General features: G+C 40.8%; 1 protein-coding gene across 26 annotated transcripts in view; it reads left to right on the top strand.

The window, feature by feature from the left end:
* Positions 1 to 164: 164 nt before the first annotated feature.
* The window catches only part of ADGRL3 (adhesion G protein-coupled receptor L3), a 568,292-nt gene continuing 558,431 nt past the window's right edge, over positions 165 to 10,025 (top strand). For 24 of the 26 annotated variants that reach the window (XM_087926212.1, XM_087926209.1, XM_087926207.1 and 21 more), the window contains exon 1: positions 165 to 378. The gene's annotated coding sequence lies outside the window, so the exon portion shown is untranslated. Of the gene's footprint in view, positions 379 to 517; positions 725 to 10,025 lie in introns of those variants that run through there. The other 2 variants (XM_087926188.1, XM_087926190.1) reach the window with 1 other exon arrangement.

Genomic DNA, 10,025 nt, shown 5'->3' with positions numbered 1-10,025 from the left:
AGACCTCGCCAGCTGTCTCTCTCCCGTGGCGCGGGGGGGAGGCGAAGGGGCGACGCCAGCCCGGGCTCTGGTTGGAGAAGAACGAGGAAGGCAGAGGAGCCCACCGGCGTCGGGGATGGCGGTGACCTGGGGCTCTCAGTGCCTGGACAGGTGGCGACGACGGCGCTGCAGCGGCTCTTCTGAGCACTGAGTGGAGCGCAGCCGCAGCGGTGGGGCGCGCGCGCGCGCGCGCTAGGGCGCAAGGCTGGCCGTGGCGGCGAGCGAGGCGGAGGGAGCGAAGGAGTACAGCACGGCCCGCCGTGCGGGCGGCCTCTCCCTGGATTCTGGCTCGGGCGGGCGCGGCGGTGCGGGACTCGCTCCTCTGGACCCTGCGGAAAGGTAACCCAGCTCGCCCTTCCTTTTCTCTGAGCTTTTCTGGCGGTGCCGCCGCCGGTCCCTCCCTCCCTCCCTCCCTCCCTGCTGCGTCTCTCCCGCGGGGACAGGCGGTGTTGTGTTCTGTCTTCTTGGGCGTGAAAGGGTCGAGAGTCTCCTTTTCGGCGAGAAGCGGTGCCGGGCATGTGCCAGGAGGCTCCCCGGAAAATGGCCCGTAGATGGGCGTTTGGATGCCATTCACGACAACAGCGCTGAGAGAGGAGGGGGAGCGAGACGAGGGACAGTGCTTTGTACTGGGCTGAGCAATGATGCCCCTCTTCCGCTGCAGCAATCTGATCCTAGCTGGCGGCAGGTAACGGCAGTCCCCTTTCTCTGGGAAGGGGTTGCGTGCATGAGCGGGAGGAGGTCAGCTACCCAGCTCTGCGGCGGAGCTAATGTGCTAGGAAGCCAGGCGGTGATGCCATGAAAGGATGGCATCGCGCTTCCTTCCCTCCTCTCCCCTCCTCTCTTCTCCCCTCCCCTCCCCGCTCTGTTTGGGTCGCAGGTACGCTGAGAAGCTCCATCTTTTAAAGGCGGGAGAGGCTGGAAGAGGGACTGGGATCTTTTGGCCCGGGTAGCCTTTAAAAGGGAAGGGGGTAAGGAAAGATCGCCCGATACGCTCAAAGGGAAAGTGTGCTTCTCTCCGTTACTCAGTCGTCGGATGGTTCTGGTGCCTGTTCCCCTTGATGGGTCTTTTGGAGCCCGAAAACGGTCAATTTGGAGAGGAATTCTTCCCTTCCCTTCCTCCAGTGACTGTTAATAGAGCCTGCTTTACAGCGCCCCAAGTCTTGGCCCTACCTGGCGTTGTTCTCATTAACGGACGGGAATTCAATGTCGCCAATAGCAACGGTTCAGCTTCTTCTTTCCAAGCCGCCATAAAAATGCGGTGGCCCAGATGTTTAGATTTTCTTCCCCAGTTGCAAAGACGGAGGATTCGCTATTTTATTTATTAGAATATGTGAGAATGTTACAGTATTTTGCTTTATTTGTGGTTCTTCTATGCAGAAGTTACTGTTTATAAACCTTAAGAAAAAAGGGATTGGTGGACGACCGATGAAAGCCTCTAGCTGTAATTGCCCGGGCATCCTTATCCTACACTTTAATGAATAAAATAATACATTTGTTGTTCCTGCCTTTGCTCCTGGAATTTAAGTCATAGTGCATTTTTCCTCATACCTGCAGCACTATGAACCCGGTTGGGGAGGGAGAAAGAGAGCGAGAGAAGGAAAGAAAGAAAGGAAGGAAAGAAAGAAAGAAAGAAAGAAAGAAAGAAAGAAAGAAAGAAAGAAAGAAGCTAAAGTCAACCTAACTCAAAGGCAGACTTAAATGTAGGGAAGAGTAGCTCCTGTTTCTACTCTCCATATTTCTGCTTTTTCTGCCATTAATTATCTGGGAGAGAGAACTATTTCCTAGTCTCTTCAGATAGATGTCTACATAAGTATTCTACTTTTATTAGGACAAAAAAATAATCCGTCAGGTGTGCCTATAAATTACCCTGTCTGCTTTTCCTATAAATGCTTTCTTCAGATTGAAATTTAAAAAGGAAGAGACCAAAGTGATGATTATAGAACAGAATTAAACAATACCTTTCAATTTCTCTTGTGTTTTTAAAGGTAAATCAGCTGTCCTTACAATCTTGCATCTACTGTGTTACTATCACTGAGGTGATGCAACCTCTCTCTTGTGGCTTCAGCTGCTGCTGTTTTGTTGTTTGTCATGAGTGTTATTCCTTTTTTAGCTTAGCATACTCAAAGGAACTCTATTTTGTTGCATCCTGTTAAAGTATAAAGTAAAAAGAAGATTGGTATTCACCACTGATCTACAGCTGTGCAGCGTGCCCTTTTTATGTATAGGCCTGTCTACACATTAATTCAAACTGAATTTTTAAAAAATTGAAATCAAAAGTATTTCATTTATGAGAATCTACAGGATTTCAACAGATATGATCAGAACAATATATTGTGAAACTATGAGTAATTTTTGCTTCACTCTAGAGTACAGTTGCCTGCAAACTCCACAGACTTATTGATGTACAGAAATTATTATTTTTACAGTTTCTTTACATAGTGATGTTTGTAATTTCGAGGGGTTACCAAGTAGCATTTGTCTTCCAAGATAATTTTGTGGTACATCCAGGCTTTCTGGAAGATGAGATTTGATCCATGTTCTTTGTTTTCTGACAGCCAGTATTTTAGATTGCTTGTATATTCTATAGACCATGATGTCATCTGGAATATGAACAGCAATTTGTGTTCTATTGCAATAAAGACCTAAGATGGAGCAATTTTAGTGCCCACTTTGTGTGTACCATCTTTGTCCTTGGGTTTGATTGTCCAAAAAATTATTTGGATGTAGCCTGGTATTTAATTATGTATATTGCCTCTAACCTGGACCTATAACAAATAAGTTTTGAATTCAAGTTTCCACTGGCTAAGGTGTAAAAAAACCTGATAGTTACATCTCTATCTCTCTTTAGCCTGAAATGTATATATGGAAAACAACAGCAGAGTTGATTCCCCCTTTTGGGAATTTGCAGTTATGATTGTTTAAGGGAGGTTTTTGGAGTGCAGAAAGGGAAGAATACATATGCTAACATACAGTTGAGACTGCACAGGATATCCTTCATTCACTCATGTTTGTTATTTATTGTCTTATACTGGGTGAAAATGGGAGCTTCTGACAAAGGGTTTGTGTTTCTTAAATCTAGCTCTACCTAGCAGTAATAATTTCCTTAGAAATGAAATAGCTTGCTGGTCACTCGAGACCAATATTTTACCATGTTATCGATTCCTTTCTGAGGGAAGAGATTATCTGAGTCTTCCCCAAACTCTTACTGTTTTTTTCTTCTTCTTTGAATATCTGCTTTAATTGGACTTGAAACTAAGATGTAAGTTGCGTAATCTTAGAAACTTTTTAGAATTCTTATGAATTCCTTAATGACGTATTATCCATTCCTTAATGACGTATTATCCATAATGACGTATATCCATTGCATAATAATGTTTGAAAGACTTCTTTTACTTATGCATATAAGTAATTTCTGCATATAACTAATTTTGGTTGACATCTATGGAGAAACAATAGTTGTTTTATTTTTGCCAACAATGTATTGCAGAAGTGACCAATTTTTGGCCAAGAATGGTCTGCACAGACAATTTACAATGTACAACTTTACAGTAATTTAAGAATCAAAAACATACGTGCGCATGCATGTAAATTGAAAACAGAAGGAATATAGTCCTTTAAAGAAATCAAGTTATTATATCTTATATAGTTTAAAAGCCATGTGGAACAAAGTGCACGTTAGTAGTCAGCCTGAAACCAAATGAAGAAGGTAGCATTCTAATCATATCAAAGATAAAGTCTTGTTTTGTATTCCCATTCATCTAGTACGTTTTTGTGATGGGACAGCAAGAGACTTTTCAGATATTCTTCCCCAATTCACTTATAGGTAATAGCCAACAGGATGACTTATGCCCAGAGGCTAATTGGCAATGGAACTGTTTGGATTGTGGCTAACCTAACGTACAAAGATTTTTCGTCTCATGAAGTCACATTATTTTGCTTCTCTGATGCATCCTGGCAGAACCAATCTATTGGTAAGATTTGCATTGCTTTGAGATAAGAGCCTTTGGTCATCAAAAATAGAAGCCACTTTTGGTAGCCAAAGCAATGCTCTAAGACTACGTAAAACAGCTGTGTTTTCTATAGTGAAATGCTCAAGTTATTTAATGTGCCTTGGTAATGCTTACAACAACCCTGAATGCAAATCTATTATACCTTTGTAGTATTATGTCTGTATCTGAGCCCTACATAATGCTGTCTACACTCTCTAAGTCAAAGAGCATGAAGTTGATTCTTAAAATGTAAACATGCAATGCATACCTATAGAATCTTGGGCCTCTGATCTTTTAGTCTGTTAGTACTTCTAAGAACAAGACAAACATCACCACCACCACAATCACCACAGAATTAAATGGAAGGACTGGAAGGTTCCTTGGACAGTCCAATCCTTACACAGTTTAGGAATCCACTATGACATTTCCAAGAAATGACTATCCAACCACACTTCCGGTGACAGAAAGTGTACTGCTTATTAGGCAATCTGTTCCATTGCTGAAAAGCTTTTATTATTAGGAAATGTTCATAATGTTCAGCCAAAATTTACTTCTTTAGAATTCAAACTCATTGTTTCTTCTTCTGTCTTATGGAACAATTGTGAAACATTTGCTCCACCTTCTGTATGATAGCCCTCAGATACTCCAAAGCAATGATTATGTCTCCTACTTTTTTCTCCTGGCTAATTATGCCCACTGCTTCATCATAGGCATTTTCTTTTATATTCTTTATCATCTGAGTGGTCTCCTCTGGACAGGTTTCCATTTGTCAATGTCCATCCTAAAATGCAGTGCCTAAAAGTGGATATTACTCTATGTCTATTCTATGTCTGAGTGATGTAGAATAAACAGAATAACAGCTTATCTTGAGGTTGGCATTAAACATCTGCTGGTGTAGCCCATGATTGCATTTGCTTGTTTTTCAGCTGCATCACATTGTTGGCTCATGTTCAACTTGTGATCTACCAAGACAATCAGATTTTTTGTTTTAGGTACTCCTGCCCAGTATGGACACTCCTTTCCTTTGCTGATGTTTCTGGGCTTTCTACCCAAATGAAGTTATACTTGCATTTTGGGGGGTTCTTCCCATTGTTCCATGGTCAGGCTACTCTTGAATCAACATATTGTTCTATATTTACTATTCCTTTTTTTTGTATCATTTGCAAATTTAATAACTTTGTTTTCTAATTTTTCATTCAACTCATTTTTAAAGGAATTGCACAGTGCAGGGCTACATACTATGCTCCTATTTCTCTTTAAGTAGTATCTTGAATCCCAGGACAACATAATTACTTTCCCCATTGCTTTTATCTCTTCAACCAGCTCTTTCTAGTGGTTAGGATTAGATCAAGAAGAGGCAAACACCTTATCTCCTTTTTAACATCTTGGAAAACTAATTGGTTAGCAAGATCAATTAATTAGTTAGCAAGAGCACCAGTTCAGTTTAGTCATTAAGGCATCAGGCTAAAAAACGGGAGACTGTGAGTTCTAGTTCTCCCTTAAGTATGAAAGCCTCCTGGATGAGTTTGGGACAGTCAAGATACTACTGAAAAGAAAATAGGAGCATGGTTTGGGACCCTGTACTGTGCAATCCATTTATAAATGAGCTTTCTCTCAGACTAACCCACCTCACATGGTTGTTGTGGCAAAAATAGGAGGAAAATTAGGTATATTCGCCACCTTGAATTATTAATACAAGTTATAAAGGTAGAAAAATTAAACCTCCTGACAAATCTTGGAGTCTTGGCTATTCCAACAGATGTCCAGATAGTTAAAATCTTCCACTGTGACTATATTTGTATTCCCTGAACTCTTTCTAGTCCAGGACTTGATTGTCCAAATCTTCTCACTGGCTTGTCTACAGCACTACCCCACCCAAAAATATAGTGTTTCCTCTATTTTTATTCTTACTCCAAAGTCTGAAATGTTAGGCAATTTAATCTATCGATGATTATCACTGTAAGCTGCCTACACCTGCCAAAAGTATTATTCTCTGGAACTTCATATAATTGACTATCATATTCAGATTCCTGGATAAAGGCATATGTGTACTTCCTTCACATATATCTTCCATCTCCCCTCCCCTCACTTTTGTATAGCCTATTCCTTTTTGGTACTCTTCAGTCATTGTGCTGCATGCATGAATTTCATACTAATATATTTCAGTAATGCCTTCTAGATCCTGCTTTCAGATTTCTAATTATTTTTAGTTGTTCACGATAGTCTGCATGACTTTGAGATCTTTGGGTCATTCAGCTTAACACATTCTTCCCGTATTTACATGGATATCATTGCAGGCATTTATATCCTTTAAACTTCTCCCAAACTTGTTCTCACTCCTAGACATTGTACTGGTTTTTTTAGTCAGTCTTCTCCCATTTCCATAGGAATTTTAGTTTAATTCATCTTAAATCCCTCTAGTTCAGATTTGCAAGGGACTTTTCAAAACTATTTTTCCTGGTTCTCATTAGATTATCTCATTTTTGCCAGAAATTTTGAAATATGTCACATGTTTGCACCATTTACATTGCCCATTAATTACTTACCCATATTCTTCTCTTTATGGTCTATTGTGCTCCCAGCTCCTTCACTCTCCTTCCAGTCATTGCAGTGCCTTCAAGGCTGATTCTAGTTGTGTCATTTGTTCCCACATAATCAGTACTACAGGGGAATGATTAGTGAGCATAAGAAATTTGAGGGAATCTCAAAGAGCAATAGCACTTAGACTTATATACTGCTTCATAGTGCTTTACAGCCCTCTCTTAGCAGTATGTATGCTCCAGAAAGTTTGGATACGTATCTCTTGACAAGCTCTCTGCTTGCCAAACTCTGCTTCAGTTCTCAGTTCTCAAGAAGGAAATATCCAATCACCATCACTTGTAACTTCCTCTTCTTCAAAACTGGTACAAGAATCTTTGCAGAGTTTTCTTCCTCACTCGCTATCTAATGGCAGCTGCTCTTCATCCAGGGATCTAGAAGTGACGTAAGTGAAGAAATCCTGGAATCTGTTGTGAAGTTCCAGAGAATAATACTTTTGGCAGGTGTAGGCAGCTTACAGTGATAATCATTGATAGATTAAATTGCCTAACATTTTTTACTTCTTCTGTAGTCAGTGTGGTATAATGTTTAAGGTGATAGGTTAGGATCAGAAGACCAATTTTAATATGCTATGAGCAAAATAAGCTCATTGAATGACTTTGGGCTAGTTTTTCTCTCCTTCTTAGCTGAACCTATCTTAAAGGGTTCCTCTTGTAGGGACAAATGAGGGGAATGAGTACCATGTAAGTTGCTTTGAATTCCCATAGAAAGGATGGGATATAAAACAACTAAGTATCACTTGCATTTGTATCCTATTATTCTGTTTTATAAATCTATTTCAGGAAATGTTGCATTTACTCTGTGATACACCCATGTATGTATTTGTATATTGTATATATCAACTTATCTGTAAATTTAGTTCTTGTACTTAAAACATAATTATTCTTAATAATATGACCTCTTGTTTGGATGTCTAGATTTTGCATCATGGATAGAATATAGATGAGAAACTTAGTTCTATATGATATTAGTGAAATTTGTGATCAAAACAAACTCAGTTATGAAGCCTGGCAAATATTAAATATGTTTGAAAATATTTACATAGAACATGAATTTATTTCTTGAAAACTAGTAATATCAACAGGATGAAATGGTTAAAACTGATGTTTTAAATTATAAGTGAATCAAGATTTTAAGCAAAACAGAAAAAAAAAACACAAATTGACATTATAGAGATTTCCATCAGAACTGTAACCACCAGTGTTTTTAAGAAAAAGCATTTAGTTAAGATGATACTCTCCTCTCCCTTAGAATAGGAATCCTTAAAATACCTTTTTAATTCTAGTACTTTAAAAATTCTGCAGATGTGAAGCACCATATTTAAGAAGGTTTCTGTCCCCTCTGAATGAATGAATGAATGAAGGAAGGAAGGAAGGAAGGAAGGAAGGAATGAGAATATATATATACATACATACATACATACATACATATACCCCACATGTACTTCTTTTTTTTAGAATTTTGTTTTTATATCTGAAAATGTAATGGAAGCATACATTAATTTATCAATTTGTTTAGCAGAATAACAGCCTTATTAGTGGCTATAATGTAGCCATTAAATTTTTAATTTTAGTGTGAAGGATCACAAGCAAACTTGTTTTAAATTACCTTCATGTTATTTGCAAAATTCCTATTTAAATCCCACCTGTTTCTCATCAGTCGCATGAAAATAAGTATGTTTTGTTATTATTTTTATAATACAGTACAATATTATTTATAATTAAGGGGATGCACTAAAATGAAGTAATTCTGGATTAATGTACTATATATAGAATGATGAATGCTGACAAAGATTGACTACTATTCTCATTTACTGTATTTGCAAGTTTATAATTTCTTCTCAGGATCCGAGTTGCTACTAGAAATCAAGACTTTTATATGATATGGACTTGGGAATAACCTGATAGAACTGGGTTATCTCTTGCATGGCCTCCCCAATTAGCTTCTGTTCCAAGAATCTATACTTGCTTTAAGAGCCCAGGGCAGCCTATGTTTCAGTCAACTGCAAAAATGCATTTCTGTTAGCTGGTTCAGTACTTAAAATTGCCATGAAGCTTCCCCTCCCTCCCTCAGTGCAGTTGGTTATAGTAACAAAGGGAAGAGCTTTCTCTATTGTGTCACCAACATCATGACCATTTGGTGCTGCTAAAAAAACTTTTCAGTTGGGTGTATGATAATACTGTTCTGTTGTATGTGCTGTCTGCTGTACTGGATGATAATTATGGTGATTAGAGGAGTTGTATTTCCTACTTTTGTATACTGTCCTCCTAAGTGCAAAGAAGATAGTTAAAATGGTTAAGATATTTAAATGATACACAGTAGGTGGAAAGAATTTTACCCAATACCAAGTGCTTTATTTCAAAGATGAAAATAAGTATGCGTGGTTGTAAGAGGAATAGAGGTTCTTGGTGATCATTCAGCATTGAACAAATTGCCCTGATGTCTTGGAGAAGGGGCGTTGGTTCTTACCTGATACGCTTCTTTTCGTAGAGCTGTTGAGAGTGTCCAGGTTGGGAGGAGCTCCAGTCTCGGCTCTCACAGGCTGAGCTTGAGATTGAGGCACGCCTCTCACCATCACGTGGTCCTCCGGGCGCGCCCCAGTTTTGCGAAGACGAGAAGGAAGGTCCTGTTCTCATCTTACTCAGGAAAAAAATATTAGTTTGCTCGGTCGAACAGCAGGGTTTCCCACCAGACGGCCTACGGGTGGGGCTGGACACTCTCAACAGCTCTACGAAAAGAAGCGTATCAGGTAAGAACCAACGCCCCTTTCCATAGAGCTGTCTCGAGTGTCCAGGTTGGGACATACCAAAGCTTGGCTAGTCCTGCGGGCGGGCTCCCGTCTGGAATGGGACCTCTCCTGGAACCCTGATGACCCGCTGGAGGGCACGCCCAACAGGAGAACCCCTCGGAGGTTGGAATGCCTCAACGAGAGGGCCTGATGAAGGAGACGGGGCTGTCTAAAGGTAGCCCTGCCGGGATGCCACGGATGCTTACTGAGACCGTGGGGCAAGGAGACTAGGTAGAGCGCCAAAACCTTGTTAGGGACCCGCACGAGGAGCCCGGGCAGAGGCGAGGATGGAAGTTCCCTGAGAAGACCTAGCCAGAGTGAGGGGAGGCGCCTCAATAACCGGAGGGTCACCGTTGCGAGGGTGGCAATGGGACGCCCTAGGGTGTTATGGGATAGACCCTGTTGGGAACCCCCTGAGAGAACTCCAGGTCAGAGTGATGGAGGGGAGACGTGGAGTTCCCAAACTGTGACCTGTGCTAGTGGGGACCAAGTTTGGTTCCGCCCAGAGCGAGCGGTCGGCCCTGCTCAAGAGCCAACTGACCGAGGACCGCCCAGAGGGAACTAAGGGTAGTAGTGAGGACCAGGGCAAGGGGTCCGTGTATCTGGATTAT

Source organism: Pseudonaja textilis, chromosome 2, assembly GCF_049901715.1.
Source record: "Pseudonaja textilis isolate UNSWEBS1 chromosome 2, rPseTex1.2, whole genome shotgun sequence".
Lineage (NCBI taxonomy): Eukaryota > Metazoa > Chordata > Lepidosauria > Squamata > Elapidae > Pseudonaja > Pseudonaja textilis.
The sequence above is the reverse complement of the archived record's forward strand: the minus strand, read 5'-3'. Positions and strand labels throughout refer to the sequence as shown.